Raw genomic sequence first — 27,875 nt, forward strand, 5'->3', positions numbered from 1 at the left:
TAAGACAAGATTGGTTGCAAATACTTATTCACAAAAAGAAGGTATAATTTATGATGATGCTTCTACACCATTAGAAAAAATGAACAATTAGAATAATCATAGCATTTGCCACTAAATATAATTGAATGCTACATCAATTAGATGTAAAATCAACTTTTCTAAATGGAGAATTAAAAGAAGAGGTTTATCTTGTCCAATTAGACGGGTTTGTAAATTAGGGTCAAGAACACCTTATTTTAAGGTTAAAGAAATATATATATGGACTTAAATAGGCACCCAGGTCTTGGTATGTGAAAATAGACACCTTTTTCTAAAAATTAAAAGTGGTCCTTGGTATGTGGAATGCTACTAATTTGATTGAAGATATCATAAGGTAATTATCACAAGTATTGGAAATGAGGTACCTTGGCTACTTGCACTATTGTTTAGGTCTTGAGGTATGAAGAGAGAATGGTAAGACCTTAATGACACAAAGTAAATATATAAAGGAGTTACTTAAGAGGTTTAATATGAATGAATCTAAGGTTAAGTCTGCTCCATTAGAACAAAATGTCAAGCTCGGCAGTGATGATGAAACAAAAGAGGTGGATGGAACATTGTATTGACAATTAGTGGAAATTTTGAATTATCTCACTAAAACTAGGCTAAATATTGCATATTCAGATAGTGTACGTAGTCAATTCATGGCTAAGCCTCAAATGGTCATTGGAATGATACACAAAGGGTTAAAGGAATTGTTGATTTTGGCATCAACGAATATATACTAATGATTTTAATGTTGAGTTGATAGGTCATTATCATTTTGATTGGGATGGACATCTAGATGACATAAAGTCAACATATAGATATGTGTCAAGTGTAACATATGGAGCTTTGTCATGGAGTAGTAAGAAACAATCAATTGTTTCCCTATCAACCTCAAAAGGTGAGTATAAAGTTGTATCGAATGTTATATGTGTGGTTATACGCCCTAGGTGGATCCTTGAAGATGTTGGAGAAAAATAGCAAGTACCTACAATGATCATGTGTGATAACCAAAATTCCATCAATTGGAGAACAACCTAGTGTATCATGCCATGTCAAAGAATATTGAGACACAACACCATTTTAGATGAGAGAAGATACAATTAAAAAAAATTGTCTTGGTATATTATAATATTGATGAAAATGTGGATGACATATTTACTAAGCCTAGTAGAAAGTCTAAATTTGAAATTTGTAAAAACAAGTCGGGTATTGTAGAAAAATCATTTCTCCATTAAGGGGGGTGTTAAGAATAAACAAAAAATGAGTAATTTAGTATATTGTTAGAACTATTGTTCTAGAGCTTATCTAGATTTAGCATGAGATGTTTATCAGATCCATATTCTTAAGTCTGTTGAGTTTCTCTCAACTTCATGAAATTACTCATTGAGTTATTGTGAAACAATATTATCTTATTGTACGATTCTTGTATAAATTAGTCTTCTTTAATAAATATAATATATAGAAATCCAAAACAAAAATATTAACATAATCATACATAACATTTTTCCAAATATAATATATCCATATCTAAAATAATATTATAATATTATAATTAAATTCATTTCTCTAAAAAAAATAAATAAATAAATAAATAAAAATATATGATATATACCAATCCAAAATAATATTATAATTTTCAAAATTTATAAAATATATAAACATGATCATACATGATATTGGTTTAAATATAATATATTCAATCCTAAAATAATATTATAAATATCTAAATCTAAAAAATGATCATACATGATATTTAATATTATAAATATCTAAATCTAAAAAATGATTTGAACATGATTATACATGATATTTGTCCACACAAAATATATCCAAATATAATATAATAAAAACAAAACAATAGAAGCAATTGACCTCACGTATTTATGTAGGAAAAAATTTAAGATTAAAATACATACAAATCTAAAATAATATTAAATATTGAAATCTAAAAAGATATGAAATGACAATGCATGATATTGGTTTAAATATAATGTATTTAAATTTTAAAATAATATTATAATATCAAAATCTTAAAATAGATATGAACATTATAATAATCTATCTAAATTTAAAATAATATTATAATAAAAAGAATGAGCTTTATTGATATGAGAACAAATATAAGATTATGACGTATCCAAATCTAGAAAATATTATAAATATCAAAATCTTTAAACGGTATAAACATAATTATATATGATATTTATCAAATTCTAATATCTCCAATTTTAAGATGATATTATAATATCAAAATTTTAAAACAGATATTGTAACGCACTGCGTTCTTGGACACGGGCGCGCGCTCCCTCCGTCGTGGAAAATGACTAAGTATAAGTGCGAGCCGTCCAAGCATCACATGTGCGGACGAGTATGGAGGAATGTTCGTGGTTATATATGGTGAATGGATAGTTCGGTCAAGCATTCAAGCCAACCATGAGCGCACCCACGCATCGGGCGAGCCGACGGTGAGGACGAGCGCTAGGTGGGCGAAGCTTTAAGAATTTTGGAGGTCGGCCAAGCGTTAGGTCGACGACCTTGTGAGCATATAAAAGGAGTGAAGTGCGTGGTCATTTCATCATCGATCTCTCGTGACATCTCAACGCACAAAGGTGTGTGCGCACTTGGGATAGCGCAGTTTTCCCGCAGCTCGGTAGGATGAGCCCGCCGAGCCGGGCGAGGGTCGTGTGAGGTTTCGGTGGTGCGCACGGGCGCCCACATCGTTGCACTTAGTTTTGGGTTGTGGTTTTGGCACGGGTGGTGCACGGGTGCACCCGCTCGCCCAACGCCATGTTTGTGCACACATTGTATTATTGTATTATATTCGGTGGAGTCTTGGCAGACCGCCGTGCGCTCTCGCACGGGCGGGCGCCCTCCTGGTTATTGAGCGCCGGTTGAGCGCGGCTCCCGGTCATGTAAAAATTCTGCATATATAATAAAATATCGTTTATTATTATTATTGCCGAGTTGAATTATTATTATTATATTGTTGATGGTTTCCGCACATTAATAATATGAATTCATGTTTATTATGAATTGTTGAAGGCGTAGTTCGTAAAGTTAACTAACGGAGAACAAGTTATTAACTTAGGCGGTGCCGCACCCGCTCAATTAAACGAAAAAAGAATTTGGGGGCGTGACAGTTGGTATCAGAGCTCGGTCTAGAGCTGGTGAGCAAGGTTTGCTCGTAAAGGTTTGAAGCTGATGAGCAGGGTTGCTCATGACAGTGGACAACAAGGCATGGCAAGTTTGGGAGAAGGTGGAAGGAAGCTTTTGCATACCTTACACAGGTTAAGGGTGTTGAAAGAAGGAAAGCCCCGGATCCGGAAGGAGCTTGAAGCCTTGGAGAAGAATGTTGAAGGCGAACTTCTTCAACTTGGATGGACAATGGAGCAAGGTGAAGTTGCAGATTGTGCTGACAAGGAAGAGGAAGTCGTGATGGTTGAAGAAGCTGCAGATGTGACAACGATGGAGGGTGAACTTGAAATTGATCAAGTTGGACCAGGATCGTGCGATGTTGAACTCAATGAACTTGATGAGGGGATCCAACATAGTGGACTTGATCTTCAAGAGCTCTTTGATGAAAGGGCCCGGTTGAGGAAGGAAAGTGCCAAGATGGAAGCCGAAATCAAGCAAATTGAGGGAGAGATGAAGAAGAAGCTTCTTGGTAAGAAGGTTGTTGTGATTGAGCAGGAAGAGCTCGACTACATTGACAGGTTGGGAACTCACTACCGAGAACATCCAGAGGACTTTCAGAAGTTTAGTTCTATGAACTTGGTCAGTGGACACTTGGTTGGTGCACTTGAGCAGAACACAGTGGAAGGAAAGCTTGAAGCAAGTCAAGCTAGGCCGGGGCCGAGTTCCCTAGAAGGGCCAATCAAGGAGGTGAAGTACCTTAAGAGGAATGTCAAGAAGGAGCATGAGCCTATTGACATTTCTGAGGCCGAATTATTGAAGAAGGTTGCTGAGGTGATACACAAGACAAAGCCAACAGAAGGAGGTGATTCCTTGAAGCTAAGTTTTGTGCAGGTGACCGTGAAGGGGAAGAAGTTTGCAGCTTTGGTTGATACGGGAGCTACTCATAGCTTCTTGAGTAGAAAAGTAGCAAAGTCCTTTGGAAAGAAGACAAAGATGGAAAAGGAATGGAGTGCTTTCAAAGCTATCAACTCTACCATTAGAGCAGTTGATGGTGTATTGAAGGACACACAGGTGAAAGTAGGATCGTGGTTCGGAAAGTTGGACTTGAGAGTTGTGGACATGGATGATCATTCTATGGTGTTGGGGCTGGACTTTATGGAGCTAGCACAAGCCATGCCAATGGTGGACCGGGACATTCTCTTGATCACAGCTGAAGGAAAGACCATGATGGTGCCTATGAATAGAAGAAGTTGCTTGGGTTATAGACCAAGGATTAATTCTATGATCTTGTATCCCAAAGATCCTAATGTGAAGCATGAGGATGTGGAGCAAAGAGGACTTGGGATTATTGTCCAAAGAAAGGAAAAGAAGTTGGTGGACTTCATAGCAAAGGCTGGGAGGAAGAATGAAGGAAGTGAGAGGAAGACCTCACGAACATGGAGACATTTGATGGGAGCATCTTCTACTAAGGATCTTCACAATGGAGTTGCAAATGAAGGAAGCCCGAGTGCTACTTCAAAGGCAGTGGTTGATGAGGATTATGAAGGTAGAGATCCTGCTGGGATAGTGGACTTCTGCAGGTATGCCATGGGCATATATGATTTCTAGCTGACAAAGGACAAGCTAGGTGAGCTTGGATGTACATGTGAGGAGATTGAGGTTGTGCACAGATACTTGAGGACACAACGTCAATCTGATACATGGGTGGATGAGAGTCAGGGAGGGAGCTTCCTGGCTTTCCTTTCTCGATGAACAACCTTGGAGGGAGGTTGGTGTGGAGGCCTTGGTAGGGAGGAACCACATCAACTTTACAAGGGGCCTTGGAGGAGGCTTCTTTATGACAGGTGAAGACTTGGATGAAGATGGCCAGAGGTTGAGATGGAGTCTACATGGGTTGGACATCATGGGCAGCTAGAGTCATGGACATCAGGTTGGTTATATGGAGCATGTTGCAGATGGGATGGAGTTTCCATGGACCTGAGCATGGGATGATTGATAGATTCTTGATGAGTCCGAGATGTAGCAGAAGTCAGGGGAAGACTTGTGATGGCATAAGGATGTGCATTCTTATGGTTTGGGCGTATGGTTGGACTGATCACCCGACTAGTTCAAGTCATGAGGGGTACCAATGTGCAGAGATATGTTGGCATTAGTCGAGACATGGTGACACATGTGTGTTGGCATCTGACAGGGAGACTACATGGAGGATGGACACGTGATGAGGACTACATGAGATGTTGCAATGGAGATTGTGACATAGAGTCAACAATCATGGATCAAGAAGATGTCTGATGGAGAGCGTACCATGGAGGTGCATACCTTGGTATGGTGAGCGTGGTGGCAGCTGGTCATTAAGCCGGGACATAGTGGAGAGGAGTCTCTACATACGTTGCAAGGATGTTTGCCTTGTGAAGAAGAGTTCACATCACGGATAAGTGATGATCTTGGTGGATGGCTACCAGGATGGTATGTTGTCGAGGACGACAACGATTTCCAGTGGGGGAGAATGTAACGCCCTGCGTTCTTGGGCACGGGCGCGCGCTCCCTCCGTCGTGGAAAATGACTAAGTATAAGTGCGAGCCGTCCAAGCATCACATGTGCGCGCGAGTATGGAGGAATGTTCGTGGTTATATATGGTGAATGGATAGTTCGGTCAAGCGTTCAAGCCGACCATGAGCGCACCCACGCATCAGGCAAGCCGACGGTGAGGACGAGCGCTAGGTGGGCGAAGCTTTAAGAATTTTGGAGGTCGGCCAAGCGTTAAGTCGACGACCTTGCGAGCATATAAAAGGAGTGAAGTGCGTGGTCATTTCATCATCGATCTCTCGTGACATCTCAACGCACAAAGGTGTGTGCGCACTTGGGATAGCGCAGTTTTACCGCAGCTCGGTAGGATGAGCCCGCCGAGTCGGGCGAGGGTCGTGTGAGGTTTCGGTGGTGCGCACGGGCACCCACATCATTGCACTTAGTTTTGGGTTGTGGTTTGGGCACGAGTGGTGCACGGGTGCGCCCGCCCGCCCAACGCCAAGTTTGTGCACACATTGTATTATTGTATTATATTCGGTGGAGTCTTGGCAGACCGCCGTGCGCTCTCGCACGGGCGGGCGCCCTCCTGGTTATTGAGCGCCGTTTGAGCGCGGATCCCGGTCATGTAAAAATTTTGCATATATAATAAAAGATCGTTTATTATTATTATTGCCGAGTTGAATTATTATTGTTATATTGTTGATGGTTTCCGCATATTAATAATATGAATTCATGTTTATTATGAATTGTTGAAGGCGTAGTTCGTAAAGTTAACTAACGGAGAACAAGTTATTAACTTAGGCGGTGCCGCACCCGCTCAATTAAACGAAAAAAAGAATTGGGGGCGTGACAGATATGAACCTGATCATACGTTTAAGTATAATTATGCAACTCTTAAATAATATTATAATAAAATTAATTGAGTTCGGTAATGTGGGAATAAATTTAAGGTTACGATATATCCAAATCTAAAATGATATTATAATAAAATTGATTTACCTTATTTATTTATATGATAATAATGAATTTAGGATTATAATATATTTAAATTTAAAAATATTATAATGAATATATATATATATATATATATGTGTGTGTGTGTGTGTGTGTGTGTGTAGAAAATTTCATGTCACCTTGTTTAGATTAATGTTTTAAATATGTAAACTGGAAGAATTTTATATGGTTGTTTTGTAAGGATCGTCATGTCTTAATCTTAATATTTGTTAATTAATTATGATGTTAATGAGAATTTTTCTTTCAATGTAATTTGTTTTTTGTTTGTCAAGTTGTCTATGATCTTTTAGGCTTGACCTGTGGCTTGAAAAAGTACGACTCAAGGGCATTTAATTCGTCAAAGTCACTTGGGGATCGCGCTTGGCTTGGGCCACACCAGCCCTAAGTTGACTGGATTTTTTAGCACGTCTCCTCCCCCTAGCATAGGCACAACCACCCCCGTGAGGTTTGATCCTGGGTGGCCTTTGCTAATGAGGCCCATCCTCAACCTGTTGTGCTAGTAAGACTTGACATTTTTATTGTAATTTAATTTTAATGTAAGTAATTGGTGTATAACATTTTAACGTTTATATTTACTATTTAATTATCTATTAATTTTAGGTTAAGATGTTTATTTGGTTAATGTCATTTGCTATATAACAAATGGAAGTTAAATTTCGCATTTTTGCCATTGTATTTTGGTGACTAACTTACCACCCCAAATTCATTAGTGATAGGTGAATAATCTTGTAATACCCACCTTCACTAAGCCACCACTAGTCCTCCATACTAGTGAAGTGTCTACATAGATAATATTTTAAAGTAGATGACACGGCTAGTTAATTTAAAATATCATTCTTAAAAGTAAAAGTATAGTTTATCGACACATATTAACTACCTTTTATTAATTGGTTGTGTTATTTCACATCTCATGGAGAGGATATAATGGAATTACTTGTAGATGTAAATAAGGTAAATGTAAATGGAATTACTATTAAGGTGGATGTGCTTGAATCAATTGGTCAAGTAGTGGTCAATTAATAGTAATGTTTATGGTTGATCATGGTCAACCAAATTTGATTCTCATGGTTAGCTGTGACAATGGTGATGACCATGGACAAAATGACCCATGACTATATTATAAATGATAACAAAAATCTAGGCATAGATATGTTGTGGGTGTAGAGAATGATGAAGCTTTCAACGTAGATTTTTATTATATGGCATGGACATAAGTAAGGTGCACAACCAGACTAAACTTGCCACATCATCATCTTGGGAGTGAAGCATGTGTTGCTAACCTAGAATCTTTTGTTGGAGTCATTGTGATTTTTGCACACAAGTTAGTTGATCAAGGTAGATGGTATTGGAGGATAAAAGCATGAGCATCACCATCCTTGATCTTGTAAACCTAAATTAAGGAAACCATTGAGACAATGATTATTTAAGAATTCAAGCTTGATCCATGTAATTCCTATATATATAATTATAAAAAGCAGTAACGAAAGTAGAAATGAAAACATGAGATGAAGAATATGAGGTGAAGAGTGATTTAAGTGCTATAAAAAAATTGTTAGCCATATAATATAAAGTATTTGTTGTAGTAAACCTAAGACTATGATATTTGTTGTGTGAACTCAAGTGCTCTAAGTTCTGAGAGTTGATATTGTTGCCATGGAGGTACTATTGTACTCTATGTAACTAAATAATACATATTGTAGTTTTTTATTTAACATTGGTGGGATTATATGCACATTTTATTGTGAGTTAGTTTACTATGATGATCAATTCACATATACATTACATTCATGTGAATTTACATATGTTGTTGACATATGAAAAAATTGTTAACATAGTTGCAATTATTTTGTTCACGTTCTTGGATGATGTTCATAATTTTTCACTAGTGCATGTGTGGTGCAATCAACTTTGTTTGTGAGATGAACTTACTATATTGCAGTTATTGAAATAATTCATGTAAACTAAAAATACATTTTTATCAAAGAAAATTTAATTGGTAAGATTGATATTGTTTGTCATAATGATTAGTAATTAATAAGCCTAAACTATAAAGGATTACAACTACACGGGTAAGGAAGTTTCCCCTACTAGTGCTATTGATATAATGAAGTTCAAGACACATCATGAAGACATGTAGTATGTCATAAACTTTACTATTGTATAACATGTAATTCCTCAAATCAAGAACATGAAAAAATCACCAATTATATGGACCACATTATAGAATTTGTATGAGATGTCAAATAAGTTGAGAGAACATTACTTGCATAACAAATTGTATGACCTAAAAATTGGTGACAATCAAAATGTAGCTAACTCTGTGACTTGCGTAATATATTTATGTGAATAAGTAGTTGTTTTTGGTGATATAGTGGATCCAAAGGATTTGGTTACTTTAATAATCAATGGGTTGATTCAGGCATTTCAATCTTTCGCATCAAGTTTGAATGCTTCAATATGAACTAGAACAATTATACTTAATGAGATTGTTGGCACATTGCTTCAAGAATAATAACACTTGAATAGGTTTAGAAGTAAAAGTTTTGATAAATAGTTTACTATGAGAAGAACAAAGGAGTAGAGTCAAGGTATTAAATTTGACAAATGAATTTTGATGAAGTAAATTTGTACGTGACAACTTCTAGTAATGATTTGGATTGATGATCCTAAGATCATCTAGAGCCTAATAGATGTAAACTTTTAGAACACCAACATTATATGTGTATTCAAAAATATTATAATCAATGTTGTTGTAGTGTTTTCTTCTCAAATATGTATGAAAAGAACCCACTTAAAATTGTCTCTCAACAATATAAATGGCTGCTAAACATTGTAGATCTGTAACAACTGATAGAAACAAAACCTGCCAAAGTCTGGATCTATGCTACAATCATAGTTAAACATAAAAAAGAAAGAGTAATAACTCCAATCATCCAATGGAAACCAGATATGTAAGAATAATTTTATTATAACACCTGTGAAGGGAACAAATAGATGTTACCAGTCCCCCTCTATGGGATAGGTTCTTAGCTATCCTCAAATGCCTTTAGCTTGTGTAGAGTGTCTGTCGTCTATAATGTATAAACCCAACAAAAATATGGTGTGCGACAATGAAAATAATCAAAGTTACAATAGTGAGTGCAACAATGAAAATAACCAAAAGTGGATAATGAATGGAAAACCCTTCTACTTATAACAAAATATTGAGTTATCCTTGAATAATGAGCAATAATAAAATATTATTGATCCCATTCTTGGAATAACCACTTGGAATATTTTATTATATTTGGTTAGGAGGGAAAAAGTATTTAAACTTTTATTTAGAAATAATAAATAAATAAATGATTTATTTATCATCTCAAGGAATTAGTTAAGGAATAATAAACAAATAACGATTTATTTAATTATTCCTAAGGGATTTAGTCAAATTTGACAAAGAATAATAATCAATTAGTGATTTATTAATTGTTCTTGTAGAAAAATAAGATAATTAATGGTTTATCTGTTTATTTTTTATGATTGGGTCAAATATAATAAGGAATAATAATTGAACAATGGTTTAATTAATTATTCATAGAATAAAATCAAATAAATAGTTATTTATTTAATTATTCTTCATGGGTTTAACTATAAATTACTTAATAAAGGTGGTTTATTAAGTAATTTCTCATAGTGAAAGCAATTTTACTATGGTGAAATTAGCTTTACATGGTGTACTTCGATCTATCTGGTAAATTAGGCTAGATGATCAATTTTTTGGTGATAATAGATTGCCCCCCAAGGTATGAGTGTTAGGACAAAAACGTATGACCGAAGTATGTTGTAAAGACACAATCACTAGACAACACAGGGGAGTCAGAGAGAGAGAGAAAGCGACTAATGAAGCTAAATTTGAAAGAGGATAGGGACAAAGGGGGTGAGACTAATGCAAGTCTCCTTTTATGTTGTGGTATCAAACCTCAATGAGGCGGGGGAGGCATACCCATACCCGCTGAGATAACTTAGTACAAAAATAATGGTTCACCCAGAAATATAAAATTGAGCAATGAAGTACATGCTGAATGGTACATGACATGCTGACATAACAGAGCCAGAAAATAATACGATGTGTCCCATATACGTAATGCACTTAGAAAAAACATGAGCTAGGACTGAATACAATAATATTTGAGTAGATGAGATACTAAGGCCCTTCCCTCAAAAAATGGGTGGGAGGGAGGGTAGAACAACCGGAGAAGCCCTGTTGAACAAGGAAGGGCTCTGCAAAACTGAATGGATCATCTGGAGGAGACATGTATGCTATGAACACTGCGATCGGTAGGAACCGAACCCATCAACTCTGTGGAACTACATTTGCGGCTGTAGCATAATAGGTATGCATCTGGGCACGTAGGGGGATACCTGAAGGGCCACCCCCTCATGAGGTCTGAAACATCTCACACACACCCGAGAATCACTGGTACAATCTGCTGCTTCACTGGACCATCAAGTGTATGGATCACAAACATGAAATGACCAAGTCAAAAGGCAGTAATGAGACCCTCTACTTGATCCAAGGCGCTGAACAAAAGTGGAAGCTGGATCCAAGATACACCACCCTCTAGGTTGTTCTTCTCGAATAAATGAGATGATGTCGACAAAATAGGGCCCTCGATAGATGAGGCATTGAGGATCCTCAACTAAAGCACGAGGGAAAATAGTAATGTGACTGGTGGATTGACACTAGAGATAATGGGGAAAAGTGGGACTGAGGGACACACAGATGACTTCCCTTGTCAGAGCATAAAGTGCATGGTTGACCTAGCAACGACTGACTCAACTCTAGAGGGGATGGGGAGAGTATGACTGAAGGCCAAAATTGGAAACACAGGATGAATGATATGAAAATATGGATGGAATATTGTGACATGAGATAATGGGACATGAAATCGACTCCAAGAATGCAAGGGCAACTCATCGCAGATGCTCTGAACAAGGGTGACTCGATGACGCTGCCACATAGACTAGGCCCGGTGGGGACCATCAAAACATGACTAAATGATGGTTAATCATGATGAAAGTCGACATATGGTACGACAGGTATTAAGAGGAGGTGGACCTCAAAGTATAAGTGTCGCTTTATGACGGAATTCGATTTTGAGAGGCGACGAAGTGACCTTTCTTGGAAAAATGACTTCCTAATGAAGTGTCAAATCATAACAAAAATGTGGAAGACCCATTATAGAGCTCGGTGAGAGTGTTTCAAAGGTGATGATGGTTCAATAAACTAAGCTACGGTTTAGTCGCAATGGGCCATAGAAAAATTGGGGATTTTTATATGAAAGGATGTTTTCCATCCAGTTTGGATTCATTTGTTAAGTGAGTTGTGGTGAATTTGGAGAGGAAGAAAAGGACCTAAATCTTGTGGAGATCGTAGCAGAAAAACTGACAGTCAGAAGCAGGATCTGCGACTTGCAGGTAGGTTTCCTTACTCACCTCTTCAATTTCAGTGGTTTATTTCCTGATTTTTGGCATCTGGCAGCTCCCTAAGAGACCCCTGCTCTTTCTCACGGTCCCATCACACTTTCTGGGCCCATAAGTGTGATCTGGCTTGCAGGAAACAACTAGAAACTTGTGAGCTCGCACTTTTTGGGCTGAAAACTGCGATTTGGGGTTGGAGAGAGGGTTAGTCTACTAACCTGGTAGGGGTTGTAGGTTGATCAGCGTAGACCATTGTTTTCATCTCTAAACTGACAATACATGTGGTGTGTTGCAGGCATGGAAGAGTTGAAAATCAACTTGCGTGAATGAGACTTGGATACTCTTCGATCCAAGATCTAGGGGGATCAGGTGGTTCAAGGAGCATTGGCTCATTATGTGGTTCTCAAGTTGGTAGAGAACCCACCAATGAGGGTAGGTGAGCCCTTGATATCGATAATTGTGAGCTATTGGGATCCATACCAAGAGGTCTTTGTCATGCAGGGGCAAAATATTGAGCTCACATTATAGGATATTTACTTCTTGTCGAACTACCTCCCCTTGGAGTGGTGGGTGATATTCATTCAGTGTTACCTCATGGGAGGAACATTACTGAGTTTGTGGAGCGCCATTATCGATGGGATGTTCATGTCAAGGGAACGATTATCCCGCTTGTTGATCTAGAGAGGCTAGAGACACAGGTTGTTGTCACAGTTGTGCTACGGGTCTTGGGCAGCCAGGCGTTCCACCACATCACTGGTGGGAAGATGATGTTGGTTGAGAGTGTTTTGGCTGGGACCTACTATGGGTAGGCCCAGATGATGTTGTCGACAATGAAAAGACAGTTGAGTCTTTAAAAGAGGCAAGAGAATTGTGACTACGATTTTGGTACAGTATTGTGTGCGTTCTTCTTTGAGAAGATACCCACTATCCATCCTCATGTACAGATCCGAGATGGGGGCCCACAGGAGCCCAGGTTGCTCTGTTGGAGGCAGCTACTACAAAGAGGAGGAGGAGGGGGAGTCGGACGAGTGTTCCAACTCGTGTTTTTTCTCACATTGGGATTATATGCCCCTTTACATTGACAATTACCCTTATAGTGGGATGAAGTATCAGGGGGATCCTGACTTGCCTCTTCCTGCTAGGCAAGCATGGGGATGAGACGGTAAGTATTAAGTTGCTATGTTTTATGGTGCATTTTATATTTATATCAAATGTATATGGTACTGAGTGTGAAATATGTTGTATGCAGACATAGCACCGTAAAGCCGACAAGATAAGCAGACTGAGCCGCAGCGCCTAGGGCTATAGATCGTGGGACACCATCGTCACATTAGGGTCTAGAGGATACTGCGCTGCTTGTTGATTTGCATCATAGGTTTGATTTACTATTGACTGGAGTTTTAGAGCACAGATGGCATGACTTAGAGGATCGGTACATAGATGAGTGCACTGGTCTTCCCTCAGAGTGGCGAGGTATCGTGCGGCACATGGCAATGGCTGGTCAGGTAGTATGTGATCTATGTGCAAGTGGAGCAGAGCCTTTGGTGCGAGATCCACCGAACAGTGACTAGATATATGGACATATGGGTCCCTTTGATTTTGATTTTTGTAACATTCTACGGGTATGTTAGATGTATTTACAGATATGGCTCCAAACACTTTTATGATACATAACATGATTATGCATTTTATATGACGATGATGGTTCGCCGTTTGTTTTGTTTATGGTTATCTTTTGTGGTATACATGTGATAAATTCCAATCTAGAATGTTGTTTGCGATGGTATCTACATAGTGATTTTGGTCTCTAGGTACATGACTGAACGTAATGATTTCAAATTCACGTACCAACAGCTTAACTCGTAGATATTTTCTAAATAGGACTTGGTTATGCACATGATACACACCATTCAATTGCATTACAAGTAGCAAGGAATCTAAACGAACATGAAGATGAAGGATGCAATGAGCGAGGGCATCGACTAACAAATCTATCACTGCATCATATTCGACCTGATTATTGGTGGCATTTCCAATGCACACGTTGTTTGAAAGGAATAATGTATGCAAGTGGGTGAAAATGGCCCAGGTTTCCAAGGCTAGATTCCGGGGGAAGTAACTCACATCGTTGGCATTACCAATATACGATGTGGATGATGGGTCCATCTGAAAGGTGCAAAATACAACAGATGAGATGATGCAATCTACCTAACTTCATGGTAGAAATAAATACACGCAAATCAAACGGGCGTGCTATGAGCGAAATTTCTTGAGTTAGAGCGCATTGGGAGAATTAGGAAGGAAATGGCCTTTGAAATCCCCTGAAGAAATACCCCTTTTCTTAAGTGTAGGGGTAATTAGGGGTAATCAGGGGTAGACATAGTTTCCATGGTGTCCTTATCAGGCGGGGAGATGGGCAGACGAGAGGAAGACCGACTACATGATGTGGCGACGTTACCTGGTGCATCAACCTGAGAAAGAAGGTTCACATATGCATCATCTTAAATGGTAGACAATGAGCTAGTAGATGGAGGATCTACAGATGTTGAGACCTGGGATTCTATCGAAATAGGTTTAACAGAAGCATGTGCAGAAACCTCAAAAAGGTTTTCCTGTGAGGAACTCAAGGATGACGACAGGTAAAGGATGTGGCCCGTGGTGTCCATCATCTCGACATCAAGGGGAGGGATCACGATGGTGGGACTGGGGTCTCCTTGTTCTGGTTGACTAGTGGTACTAGAATCCATGGGTAGAGGTGTAGATGATCCACTATAAGTGGCCTCGTATTCACGAAGTTCCCCAAGGCAATCGCAAAACTCATCGAGATGAGGGCAACAATGGGAATAGTAAACCATGATGATCACACAGGGCACAAGGGTGATTTTTGCACAATGTTTTGAGTTTCCTGGGTGGGTCCAGTAAGTTAACATGGACTTCCAGGTATTTGACTCAGGGAACACTTCATGAACCAAAGGTTTAAGTTGAGGAAGTTCAAGACAATTGTTGGTGGCGTGCCCAACAACCTTACAAAAAGCACACAAGGGAGTCGACTTTGGGGATTTAGGGGCTGGAGGAGCTTGGGGAGCCTTGTACTTAGGTTCTTTCCTCTTAACTTTGCCCACCTATCCAGATGATTTTGCAACAGGGGTTGGTTCCTGTTGAGGTTTTGATGGAACTGAAGTAGTGACAAGGGTCATGGGGACCAGTTGAACTGGGGTGAAAGCATGATAAGGTCTTAGCTGACCAGATGGAATGTTTGTAGGGGGATCGATATACCATACTGGGATCCCCAAAGTCATGTTAGGAACGACCAATGAAGCCATGACAGGGATAGAAAATACTCTCGAATGAGGTAATAAGAAAGGTATCTGGCTTGCAGGGTAATGTCTAGACAGAATAGCTCCTGGATGGTTGAGACTTAGAGGAACAGTTCCCGGTGGAAAAATAGGAGAGGCACATACAAACGGAGGAGGTCTTGAGGGGGTGGATCCAAAGGGCTTAGCTAGAAGGGAAACAACAAGGTGCTAAGGAGCTGGTTGTTGATCAAGTGTACCGAAATTCTTAAGGGTAGCCCGTGACACTTGTAACATGCAAACACTCATAGAGTTAGGATCTGAGACGGGGGGGGACCATGGAAAGCGCCCAATAATGAGAAATATTTATATATTCCAGGTGAAACACGGGTGGGAGGAGTTGAAGACTCTTTGTCGTACATTGACGAGATAATGGACTTGGGGGAGGTCATGGATGTTGGCTCGTAGTAAGTCAACTGATCGATGGTAACAATATTCCCTTCATGGGGGAAGCACATCTTGCAGAACATCGCAGACGCGACGGCTGACATGGCATGTGTGTAACTACGACCTAATAGAATGTTGTAATCCAAAGGGGCATCGATGACTTCAACGTCGACATGGAAAATCTTGCCCGCAAGAGTCACTAGATAGTTGTGGTACATGCCAAGGGGTTGGGAAGAGTGTCCATCCCAAGCACGCAAAGTGATGGTGGAGGGGGACAACTCAGGTGACTTAATGTTGTGGAGGTAAATCCCCTCTGCGGACAAAGGCGATCCTTACTAGCCCAAATGGGGTCTAGCAACAATCAAACAACGCTAACACGCAGGTTCCTAATTGCAAATCAAAGACCGATGATGAGGGCCTACCTGGATTCCAACGCTAGTACTTGTAGAAGATTCGTCGCTCCCATTCCTTTGCTCCGGCCGGTCACAATCCCCACGATCCCCGTGAACGGACACCTGCACATGCAAAGAACGACACAAACACAAGCATAAAATCCAGTAGATGCAACTATATATCAGTCAAAAAGGATATAACTCAATCATCATTACAAAGACAATAAGAGTGGAACCATAATGATAGTCGTCTATTAGTGATAAACAACAAAGAAGAATACAACCATAGTTCTGACATCAAATCCTCCTTTGGCTGGGTGATCAGCAACACATGCCTTGCAAAGCTTGTTGTGAATGGGGAACAAGCCTCTCTCTCCTTGGTCACTTGGATAAGAATCTCCTCACTTAAGATTTGGCCTCATGGGAATGAATAAGGCTCCTTGTAGCATGAACTTGGCAATTCTCAGACTTTGAGACTTAGAATTTGGAACTTGGAGACTAACTTGTCAAAGGAAAAAGGACAAGCTTTTATAGATAGAGGAGAATGAGTTAGGGCCATCCACAAGATTCATGGGATTGGCTTTATCACTAAGAAGCTTCCATGAGAGGTGGAGAACTATTTCCCTTCTATGGAGATCGAAGCCCAACTGAACTAACTCAAGATGGAATCAGTTCATGAATAGGTTAGGAAGAACCTTTGTAAGTTGGTTTGTTAAAAACTTTACCCAACTGGGCTGGCGCGAGTGCGACTCTGAGACAGAGCGCCAGCTGGCGCGCCCTCTTTGGAGGATTTCCCCCATTGGCACGAGTGATACACAGTGGAACCGCGCCAATGGAAAAAGGGTTATTTTTAGGGGTATTTTGCAGAAGGTGTCTTTAGGGCATATGAAGTACATACTCAAGGGGATACAATGCAAGTGTTTTCAGGTTATGTCACTTCTCACAGGTCCCGGAATAAGTCCTCCAATGTGCGGGAGAAGGGGTAACAGGGATGGTGACAAATTACTGTGTAACAGATGCCCCCTAAAGCATGAGGCCCGAGAGAGAGAGAGGGGTGAAATGCTTTACAAGAACACGACCAACTGAAAACACTTCCGCTGGAGAACCTGCATGAAGAAGTACAATTGATATCTCAAGTACATGATGTATGTGGTATGGGCGCAGCCATCTATAGCAGAGTACATAAAAATCCATATCCAAGGTATGGGCGCAGCCATCTAGTAAGGATCGATAAGTAGACTCGGGCATGGTCACAACCATCCAGTGAATGAGTCATGTAATGATCATAATAATCCACAAAATCGCAACCTGGATCTCAACAGACAAAATCCAGGGTCTTGCGCTCCATCTTGACCCGAACAAAGTACAAGTTCAAGCATGCGAATATGAGACTCAAAGTCGAACATGCAAGAACATCGTCTGATTACCAGTCAATAATGAAAATTGTTAACAGACGCGAGAGGTACCACCAATAATGACAATGGTCCTCAAGGCACTATAGGTACAATCTACGGCATGCGAATCAGTGAGCTAGCGTCGAACACCCGTAGAATCATTCGATCGGAGGCCAATGATGAAAACCTCGCATCGAACGCGAAGAACTTGCCATTGAGGCATGCAGGCTCCAAGGCACCAGAAGGGAGTCTCTAGATCAACTTCCTGGATAATGAGCCGAGGTCGACAGGAAGTGACCTTAATCGAAGGTGGGCCATAATGTTTCCCACATCATCGACACGAGACAGAGAAAGATAAAAATGTTTTGTGAATCAGGATTATGTGAGGCATTAGAGGGAGGTTGAATATTCTACAGAGGTCAACTTCTCTTGAACATATTGGCTGCACGACAGTTGACTTGGCAGTATTTGACATCAAATGATCAGGGGTCATGGTGACAGGGAAATGAGCATATGAGAGGTCAAACAAGATAACCCAAACCCATAGAGGCAAGTGTAAAAACAAGATGAGATGTCCCCACCCAGACACGAATGCAGACAAGTGCCATGTTCAAGAGCGACATACTGCCGACACGACAATGATTGTGGTTCCATTTTTCCCCACCATTTCTGGCGAGTACCCCAGTTATTTTTATCAACAAGCTTGACGGGGATAGCATATGCTTGTAAAGCGTCATTTCGACAAAATCCAATGTCATCAAGTTTTAACGAGCCTGACAGAGGAAAAACTCGGCGTCTTTTCATGTTTAGAGAGTTTGAAAAGACAGCAGAAAAGTAAACTCCAGGGGGGTCCTTTTTCGTAAAGTTGTGTCTCTTGAGTCCGAAAAAGTATAAAACAATGCTCAAAAGAACCGCCCGATCATTACGATCGAGGAGTACTTTTCATGAGTAGTGATTTCGACCTAAAAAAGTAAAAAAGTGATTGAAACCACGTCGCTTCGTAACCGTTAACGAACCTGAAACGACAAGGGTCCGACAATCTTTTCGTCTTTACACAGTCGAAAAAGGGTTTAAAGACGACCACCTCTTATTTACGTTTAACAAGTCAAGAGGAAAAACTCGGCAATCTTTTCGTCTTTAAATGGTCGGAAAAGAGCTGAAAGAAGACCTCCATTTTTATTCTCTTTAACGAGTCAAAAAGGGAAAATACTCAGCAATCTTTTCATATTTTACGAGTCAGAAAAGAGCTTAAAGGTGACTCATCCTAGAGGAACGAGTGGTATAAAGGGTAGCAACTAGTTTCGGCAATGGTGGAACTGCTCAAAACATGTAATGGTCAAGAGGCTGGCTAATAAAACCACTCATCGCTGCGGTTCCTCAGGAAAGGAAAAACAACCAAGTGAAAGCATATGATCAGCCAAAGAGATGGTGGCGATGGAATGAAACAACCAAGGCTCATCTAACAGAATTTAGCGGATAAACGGAAATCATGAGATGTAAAATGGGTATGGGTTCATTGTTACACAAGCTTGAACCATGGAGAACTCTGCTTGGATTCGGTTTCATGTTTACACAAGCTTGAAACGAAAAACTATGCTTGTTATGAGTGTGCATGCCCCGAGCATAATGACGCAAAACGAGGTACATGCCCCCCAAGCTTCATTACATTCAACAAAGTGGATGGAATGAAGTTTCACTTTCAAGATCTTGGAAAGACTCGACTGGTATTTTACGAGATCTTAATCAAAAGACTCGATCGGGAAAGGGAGTTGTTTCCTTTTTTAATGAGGTTGACACAGTAAAAGAACTATCCTGATAACCCTTGTTTCATTTTTTTAACGAGCTTGACACAAGATCAAGAACTATGCTCGACCAGATCCAGTTTCATTTTTTAAGGAGCTTGACATAGGAAAGCGAACTATGCTCCGACCAAACCTAGTTTCATTTTTTAAGGAGCTTGACATAGGAAAGCGAACTATGCTCCGACCAAACCTCATCAGAATGAACAAGAAGTCGCAGCGTCCAAGAGTGCCATTCCTGGTGGAAGGGTCACATCTTGGAAATCGGGACCCAATGCCCCCAGGACACTATGCATGACGGCATCATCACTGGATACAGGCACGGGATAAGTAGCCACGTAGTTGACCTGCGGTGGGGCAGATACAACTGGTGGATAAAAACCAGGAGGGGATGGCAGCTGCGCAGGAGGCACTGGGGGACTAAAGAACGATAATTGGTCGATAGTCACTATTCTTCTGTCGCGTGGAAAGCAAACCACACGGAAAAGCGAAGAGACAAAGGCCCCCATGGCATAAACATAGTCACGGCCAAGGAGAAGACTGAAATCTGGAGCACCTTGGGTAACCAGTACGTCTATATAGGCGGTTTTGCCTCCCAAAGTAACAGGAAACTTCGGGAGGATCCCTAACGGTTGACTGGTTCCTCCGTCAAATGCCAACAGATTCTGTGCGACTGGCACAAGCTGTGGGGAGCCCAAAGCTTGCCAAGTAGTGAAAGGCATGAGACTAACAGACGCACCTTCATCCAAAACAGTGCCAGGTATTGCCTTAGCACAGGCATGTACTATAATCTGGAAAGGCACATTGGATGGAAGGCTGAAGGCGGTCAGGTAATTCCAATCGAAGGAAGCGACTAGACTACTTGGTGGGGGAATCGCATGATTGCCCCCATGCTCTAAAGGAACCAAAAGAGGACTTTCGGGAGCAGCTGAGATAGGAGAGTCATTTCTGGACTCAGGAGAATCTGAGGAGACGAGAAGAACATGGGCATGATGCTCTTCCGAAACAGAGTGATCGATAGGTGGTGAGCTCGAGTCGACACTCTTTTTGACCAATGGTTGGTCTGGAACATGCTTGGCACAGCCTGGTTCGGGAAGAGGAGCCTGGACAAGAGAAGAATCTAAGTCAATCTCTTTGTCAACAGGGAGAGGGTCTGAAGAGAGCCTCTGATAACCAACGGGAAGTTGGGGTGATGAAGTTGTGAGACTTTCCAAGGTAGCACAAGCTTTATCCATGAGCGGTCAAAGGTGAAGGGGATGGTTGCCTTCACATAGCCTACAGGGGATTCGAATCTTCCCTTTATTCTTACCATTGCCCGTTGATAGGGTGGCATCGTCATGAGCTTCAGAGGACGATGAGGGGTGGGCCAGATCGCGAGACCATACTGCTAAGATCCTGGGAATGCCAGGACAATCACGAAGAAGATGGTCATCCTTGCATAACCTACAAGGAAACTTGACCTTCCGCGGAGGAGCAGAAGGTGGCCCGACTTGAGTTGCACTTTTAACCTCTCGCTTAGGAGACTTCTTCTTCTTCATCTTCTTCTTCTTCTTCTTCTTAGCCACCTGGTTACTTGAATCCAGACTTTCACCAGGCGAAGTAGAAGATGAGGACGCAGAAACAGGCAAAGAAGGGGAAAGGTCCACCTTAGAATCAACATGATGTTGTTCGGGTGGAGGAACTGATTGACCGGCAGTTGAGACGGTAGGGACCAGAGAGGTTGAGAACAACCAAACAGGCAACCCAACAGTTAACCCAGGAAGGGACAACGTTGCCATGTAAGGAGCACCAACATTTCCAAAAGGAGGGAAATGACCAGGATTCCCATCAGAGGGGATGCCTGGGTTGGTAAACTCCGGAAAAGTTGCCATCACAAACGAGAAAGAACCCTACTCAAACTAATGCAAACAAGATCTAACTGGGTAAATGTGAATCGTGGCCGAATAAATTTTAAGACGCAAGGACATAACTTGACCTTTTCATTTTTTAAGAGTCGAGAAAAGGACAAAAAGATGACTCTAGTCGCCTTCAAATGTTTAATGAGCTCGAAGTGACAAATGCTCAGATGAGCCTTTTCTTTTAGGGAGTCTGAAAAGGATCAAAAGTGACTACTCTGGAGAAACTAGGCAAAAGGTTTCCCAGACAATCTGTAACACTGCATATACACCTTGGCAATCGTATGAAAACCAAGGACTTTCCGTACGGCAGTCAATCTTCCTGAATGCTGTGTTCGGTGCGTTATGGCTTGTAAGGCGGCAGACACGGCTTCTTATGGATAAAGGATGATAACCTAGTGGGGTCTCCCCATATACTCGACGGTACGTGGGAGCTCAAATCCGTACTAGACCACTATTGCGTCACGGAAGGAGGAATCACCCAACCTTGAGTGAAACAAAAGTGACTAGGTTTAACGATGCCGGAGCACGTCTCTAGCCTAGACCTCTAAATGTGTGCGTTATGTTCCAATGCATTGTTAGATTCATTCAGTTCATTTTAAAGTTGATCTTGGATTATGTTTCAGTTTTCAGGCCTTACCATATGTGATCTCTCAAAATTCCCTAAATGCAAACTATATGCCAAAATATGTCATTTCATTCAATGAATGCTAGTTACGAGAGGGTTTGAGAGCTTTCACGCAAACGAAATGATCACAAAACAACAAAGAACTTCCCTAATGCAGCTAATGGAAATTAACAAACTTTTCTTTAAGATCACTAATCACTAATCAAAATGAAAAGTTCTAATTCTCATTAACTAATACAAAGCAAAAGAGATTTTTTCTTTTGTTGATGGCAAAACGCACTAAACAACTTTGAGAAATGATAACAAAAGAGTAAAAACACAAATTTCACTCAATGCAAACACATTTAGTTCCCTAAATCACAAATCAAAACTCCAAAGAACAAGAAAGATCCCAAAGACACCAATGAGCCGTGTAATCTAGGCTCAAAGTGAGACGAAGCGGAATTCAAGTGAAGACAAAGAAAGTCACCCAAATAACGCAACAAAATGATTCACAACCACCAAACAAGTGCAAGGGAGTAATCAAAGAATCGACTGGACCACTAGAAGATCAAAACACCTGAGGAAGGCTCGACACACGAAGCCACTAGATGCCCTAGGGCTAGAAATGTGAAATCGATGGAAAAAAGCAAACACCCAAAGGGTGATGATCAAAGCCAGTCAAATCACACTCAAGTGGTCTAAAAAAGGTACCCAGAACACAAAACCAAGCTCAGAGGGCTCACAGCCAAGCAAACTTCAAAAATTCCCAGGCCTAGCGCGACTTTCAGGCTGAAACAAGTGCCTTTCAGGTATTGGCGCGAGTTGTCAATGTGCAACAAGCACCAACTGGCGTGACTGTAACGCTATAAAACAGTGCCAACTGAGTTTGCTATGGAAAAATAAACAAACGAGCCAAAGCTAAGTCAACAGTACCCAGGTACACCAAAGAGCAAGAAGCAACACAGGGATTCAACCCAAAAAGCTAATCAAGTAGGAGAAATCAAGAAACAACCAAGAAACAAGGCAAGTTCCAAGCCGTTCAGCTCATAAACCAAACCGGAGATGGACTGAAGTGGCGTTGATCTACTTTGCTAATGTAGAGAAATAGCGTTTCGAAGGCTATCTGGCCGTACTTCAGGCTCTGTCTAAAGTTTACAAATCAAACAACAAGACAAAACAAACAACAAGGCAAAAAGCCAACTCCCTAGCGGAGTCACCAAATTGTTGTGAAGGTAAATCCCCTCTGCGGACAGAGGCGATCCCTACTAGCCCAAATGGGGTCTAGAAACAATCAAACAATGCTAACACGCAGGTTCCTAATTGCAAATCAAAGACCGATGATGAGGGCCTACCTGGATTCCAACGCTAGTACTTGTAGAAGAGTCGTCGCTCCCATTCCTTTGCTCTGGCCAGTCACAATCCCCACGATCCCCGTGAACGGACACGTGCACATGCAAAGAACGACACAAACACAAGCATAAAATCCAATAGATGCAACTATATATTAGCCAGAAAGGATATAACTCAATCATCATTACAAAGACAATAAGAGTGGAACCATAATGATAGTCTTCTATTAGTGATAAACAACAAAGAAGAATACAACCATAGTTCTGACGTCAAATCCTCCTTTGGCTGGGTGATCAGCAACACATGCCTTGCAAAGCTTGTTGGGAATGGGGAACAAGCCTCTCTCTCCCTTGTCACTTAGATAAGAATCTCCTCACTTAAGATTTGGCCTCATGGGAATGAATAAGGCTCCTTGTAGCATGAACTTGGCAATTCTCAGACTTTGAGACTTAGAATTTGGAACTTGGAGACTAACTTGTCAAAGGCAAAAGGACAAGCTTTTATAGATAGAGGAGAAGGAGTTAGGGCCATCCACAAGATTCATGGGATTGGCTTTATCACTAAGAAGGTTCCATGAGAGGTGGAGAACTACTTCCCTTCTATGGAGATTCGAAGCCCAACTGAACTAACTCAAGATGGAATCAGTTCATGAATAGGTTAGGAAGAACCTTCGTAAGTTGGTTTGTTAAAAACTTTACCCAACTGGGCTGGCACGAGTGCGACTCTGAGACAGAGTGCCAGCTGGTGCGCCCTCTTTGGAGGATTTCCCCGATTGGCGCGAGTGATACACAGTGGAACCACGCCAATGGAAAAAGGGCTATTTTTATGGGTATTTTGTAGAAGGTGTCTTCAGGGCATATGAAGTACATACTCAAGGAGATACAATGCAAGTGTTTTCAGGTTATGTCACTTCTCACAGGTCCTGGAATAAGTCCTCCAATGTGCGGGATAAGGGGTAACAGGGACGGTGACAAATTACTGTGTAACACTTAAGTTGTTTCCAAATAGCAGTGGACATCACACAGGTGGATGCGCCTTCGTCAATAATGCATTGGGAGATGATGGAATTATGGACTCTAATTGGTATCTGGAAAGAAACATATGAAGGCAATGGGGGAGGCTCTGATGTATCAACCAAGAAGACAATCAAATGATCGTCAAAAGGATCTACTACACCCAAGGCAGTTAGTAGAGATTTCTTTTGAGATGGGCACGACCGGAGGACTTCCAGCGTTGACATGGTAGCAGGTGATTGCGCCATGTCGTCTACTATACTATATGTATGAGAAGCTCTGTTAGAAGCCGCATTACGGCATAATGGTCCATTTGGGATCTTAGGAATGGCCTCAAATTTAGGTTGAGGGATCTGTAAAGGACCATTTGGTGTCATAAGAGGCTCAATAGATACTTTGGTTTTGGACTCAGTGGTAGACGAAGTCAAGGGCTTGTCATATTGACATGACTGAGTTTGCAGGTTGATATTGGAGGGGTTAACCTCATCAGAGTTCATCATAAGGATCTGGTAGTCACCAGGACCAGAAGGTTGGGGGGATGGGCTGCTTGACCTGGCTGAGGTTGAGCAGCAACAAATCCTTGCTGAGGGAAAGGATTTGTGAGCACTGTTGATTGAGATGGAGCAGGATTCTGAGGTGATCGTTGACCTCTAGAAGCTGCTTGAGCTTCCCACATTTGGCGCATCTGAGGTAAGAGATGACAATCATGTGTATAATGGCCATGTACACCACAACATACACAAGGCTTGTTTGTGCAAATAGCCTTGTTCTACTTGGGCTGGCGTCTCTGTTGCTGGTTGTTGGTGTTGTCGAAAATAGCAATAAGAAATGCTAAAAATAACATTGTCATAAATAGCATTTCAGGATACCTTCCTATTTTAGTTAGTCCCTGAACTAAAATAGAGAAGTAAAATTTGAATTTCATCTTAGTAGCTGTTTGTAAAATAATTAAATAATTCATCTTGAGTTAATTAGTTGTAGACAATCAAACATGAAGTCTATGTGGGGACATGCAACAGTTATCCCATTGATTGAGGAATTTATCCCTCAGTTAAAGAGATAAGGATGAGTTGTAATTAGTTAGCTCAGTTAACTGAGTTAAGTCTACTTAGATTAGTTCAAATAGTTTGTTGAACTAATTGTGAGTTCAGTTAGTTAATGCATGCATGCATGTAACTGATGCACTTCAGATAACTAAATATTCTCTCATAAATAACTCATGCATGTCAGTTCATGCAAAGACCTAGTTGAGATCAGATGGAGGGACAATGTACTATCAGTTGCAGGAATATTCCATGGAGGATATCTCTTGCATGCAGAAGGAATTTATTCCTTGGAGATTGCACAATTACTTCTTCAGTTTAGTGAGTGTGTGATGAGGCCAATCACACAGGTGGCATCATTGGACCCCAAGAAAAACTGCGCAAGGAAATAGGAGGCTTGGAGGGTTGAGGGAAGGCATATCTTGTGTCTATTTAGTCTGTGAGTTGTATTGTTTGATTGCAGAGAGAGCAGGATAGCTTGTGAGCTGATTCTTTTTGTAATCTGAACATATTTCCACTTGTATGATAATACAAAGATTGGGGTTTTAGGCTGAGGCTTTCCCCGGGTTATTCTTCTGTGTTCATGTGTGATTGATTTCTCTTCATTTGTTATATGTGTTCTAATTGATCTTGCTCATATTCGATTAAGCTTCCACAAAGTTTGTTGTAGAAGTAGATCTTGTATTTTGCTTTAGTATATTGCATAATCTGTTGATCTACAGTGGGAATTTCTACAGGTGTTAGGCTGGTTCTCCTAGGGTTCACTAGGTTGATTACCTTGATTACTGTGGTTACCCTTGTTACTCTTCCCCTTATTATTTTTCTTCGAATTTTGGGGATTGTCACACTCTGCTACAAAAACACTTGACCCTGAGGGGGCGGTGGTTGTTGGGGCTGAGGATGCATGGGAGGTTGCGGCACTAAAGCTTGAGGGACTAGAGCGCTAGGCTGTTCATAAGGAGGAGAAACAGTTTGGTAAACAGGTTAGGGCCCTGGAAACATGTTGCTAGCAGGAGGGGCATAAGTGTTGGAGGAACTGGTGCCCCCTTGCAAGTAGCCATAACTTTCCTGAGTATATGGTGAAGAGTATGTAAGGGATCCAACGATACCAATAGCGACATGAGATTCCCCCAGTGCATTGGCACTTCCACGATGAGGGAGGTCTGTAATGACAGTATAGACATAACCAGATTGTGTATAAATTAGGTCATATCTCAGGGCAATTTGGAGAGCTTCTTCCTCGGTTTGAGGAAAATGGGACGCGACATCTTTTCCAATGGGAGATAAAAGGCTCCTAAGAAACCAATCTAGATAGACATGATCTTCGAAGGGTGGGGCATGACATGTGCTCCTCCTTCGACACCACTCTTGAACATGGTAGGAAAGGTGAGTGGCGGAGGACTGGCGAAATATGGTTAATAACTCCGTACCAGTGTCATACCGGAGAGATAACTGGAAATATGAGAGGAACACTTTAGCAAGCGTCGCAAAAATAGAATGAGATGTGGAGGGCTGGTCTACATACCATTTTGCAGCATCTCCAGTGAGAATGCGTTGGAAAAGCCGAATATGAATGGAGTCATTGGTTATGGATTTGGACGAACACCACATGTGGAAGGATTGGACACGGTTGGTAGGATCCTCTCCAGCATTACCCTTAAACTTTGGGATGTCTGAGGGAAGCTTAATTGGCATAGAGGGCCAACCATCATCATGGTGTATGGGGTCATTTATCAACTGGTTAAAATCTAGTAGACTTAACCCAGCCATAAAGGGAAGCATGGGGGCTGCCAGAACGGTTCCCGAGACTGTTCCACTTGATGTGACCACTAGTATAGAATCGGATCCAACACTAGGTTGGGTTCCTGCACTAGTTGTGGGTCCAAACATACTAACGATATGCGATGAAGGAGGCTCGGAATCAGATGAACCAGGAGAAGAGTTGGTGAGGGGACTCGAAGGCATATGAGCTTGAACCCAATGGGAAGGGGTAATATGCCCAAGCGGAAACTGGGGGTGAAGGCCTAATAGTCTCCGTGACAAATGCCTTGGTGGCGCAATGGTGGTAGGACACACGTGACACGGAAATGGTGAAGGGAGATCAACAATATGCTTTTGTCTCAATGAGGGGAGAGAAATTTATTATGTTAGGCCTTGGATTGACAGTGTAAACCAAACACCCTTCGCTTAAGGTGTGCTTATGTGTGCAAGTGTATTAATTGAATAAGCCCAGATCGTGTTTGTAAAAAAAGAAAAAAATTTGTTGAAAATAAACTGAAATTAAGAACAAAAAATGAACAGAAAAACAATTAACTAAACCCCGCCCAAACTGAGTTTGCAAACACTGCGCTGGTTGGTGGCTAAACCAATGGAAAATACACTAAAACGGTCAAGAGATCTAAATTTTGGTGTGACTGGGATCAAGTGACACTAATCTGCTGGAAAGTGACGCAGTAACAACAAAAAACAAGAGAGGA

Source organism: Pinus tabuliformis, chromosome 5_1 (assembly GCF_031772625.1).
Source record: "Pinus tabuliformis cultivar Carrire ecotype Pingquan chromosome 5_1, CPIR1, whole genome shotgun sequence".
Lineage (NCBI taxonomy): Eukaryota > Viridiplantae > Streptophyta > Pinopsida > Pinales > Pinaceae > Pinus > Pinus tabuliformis.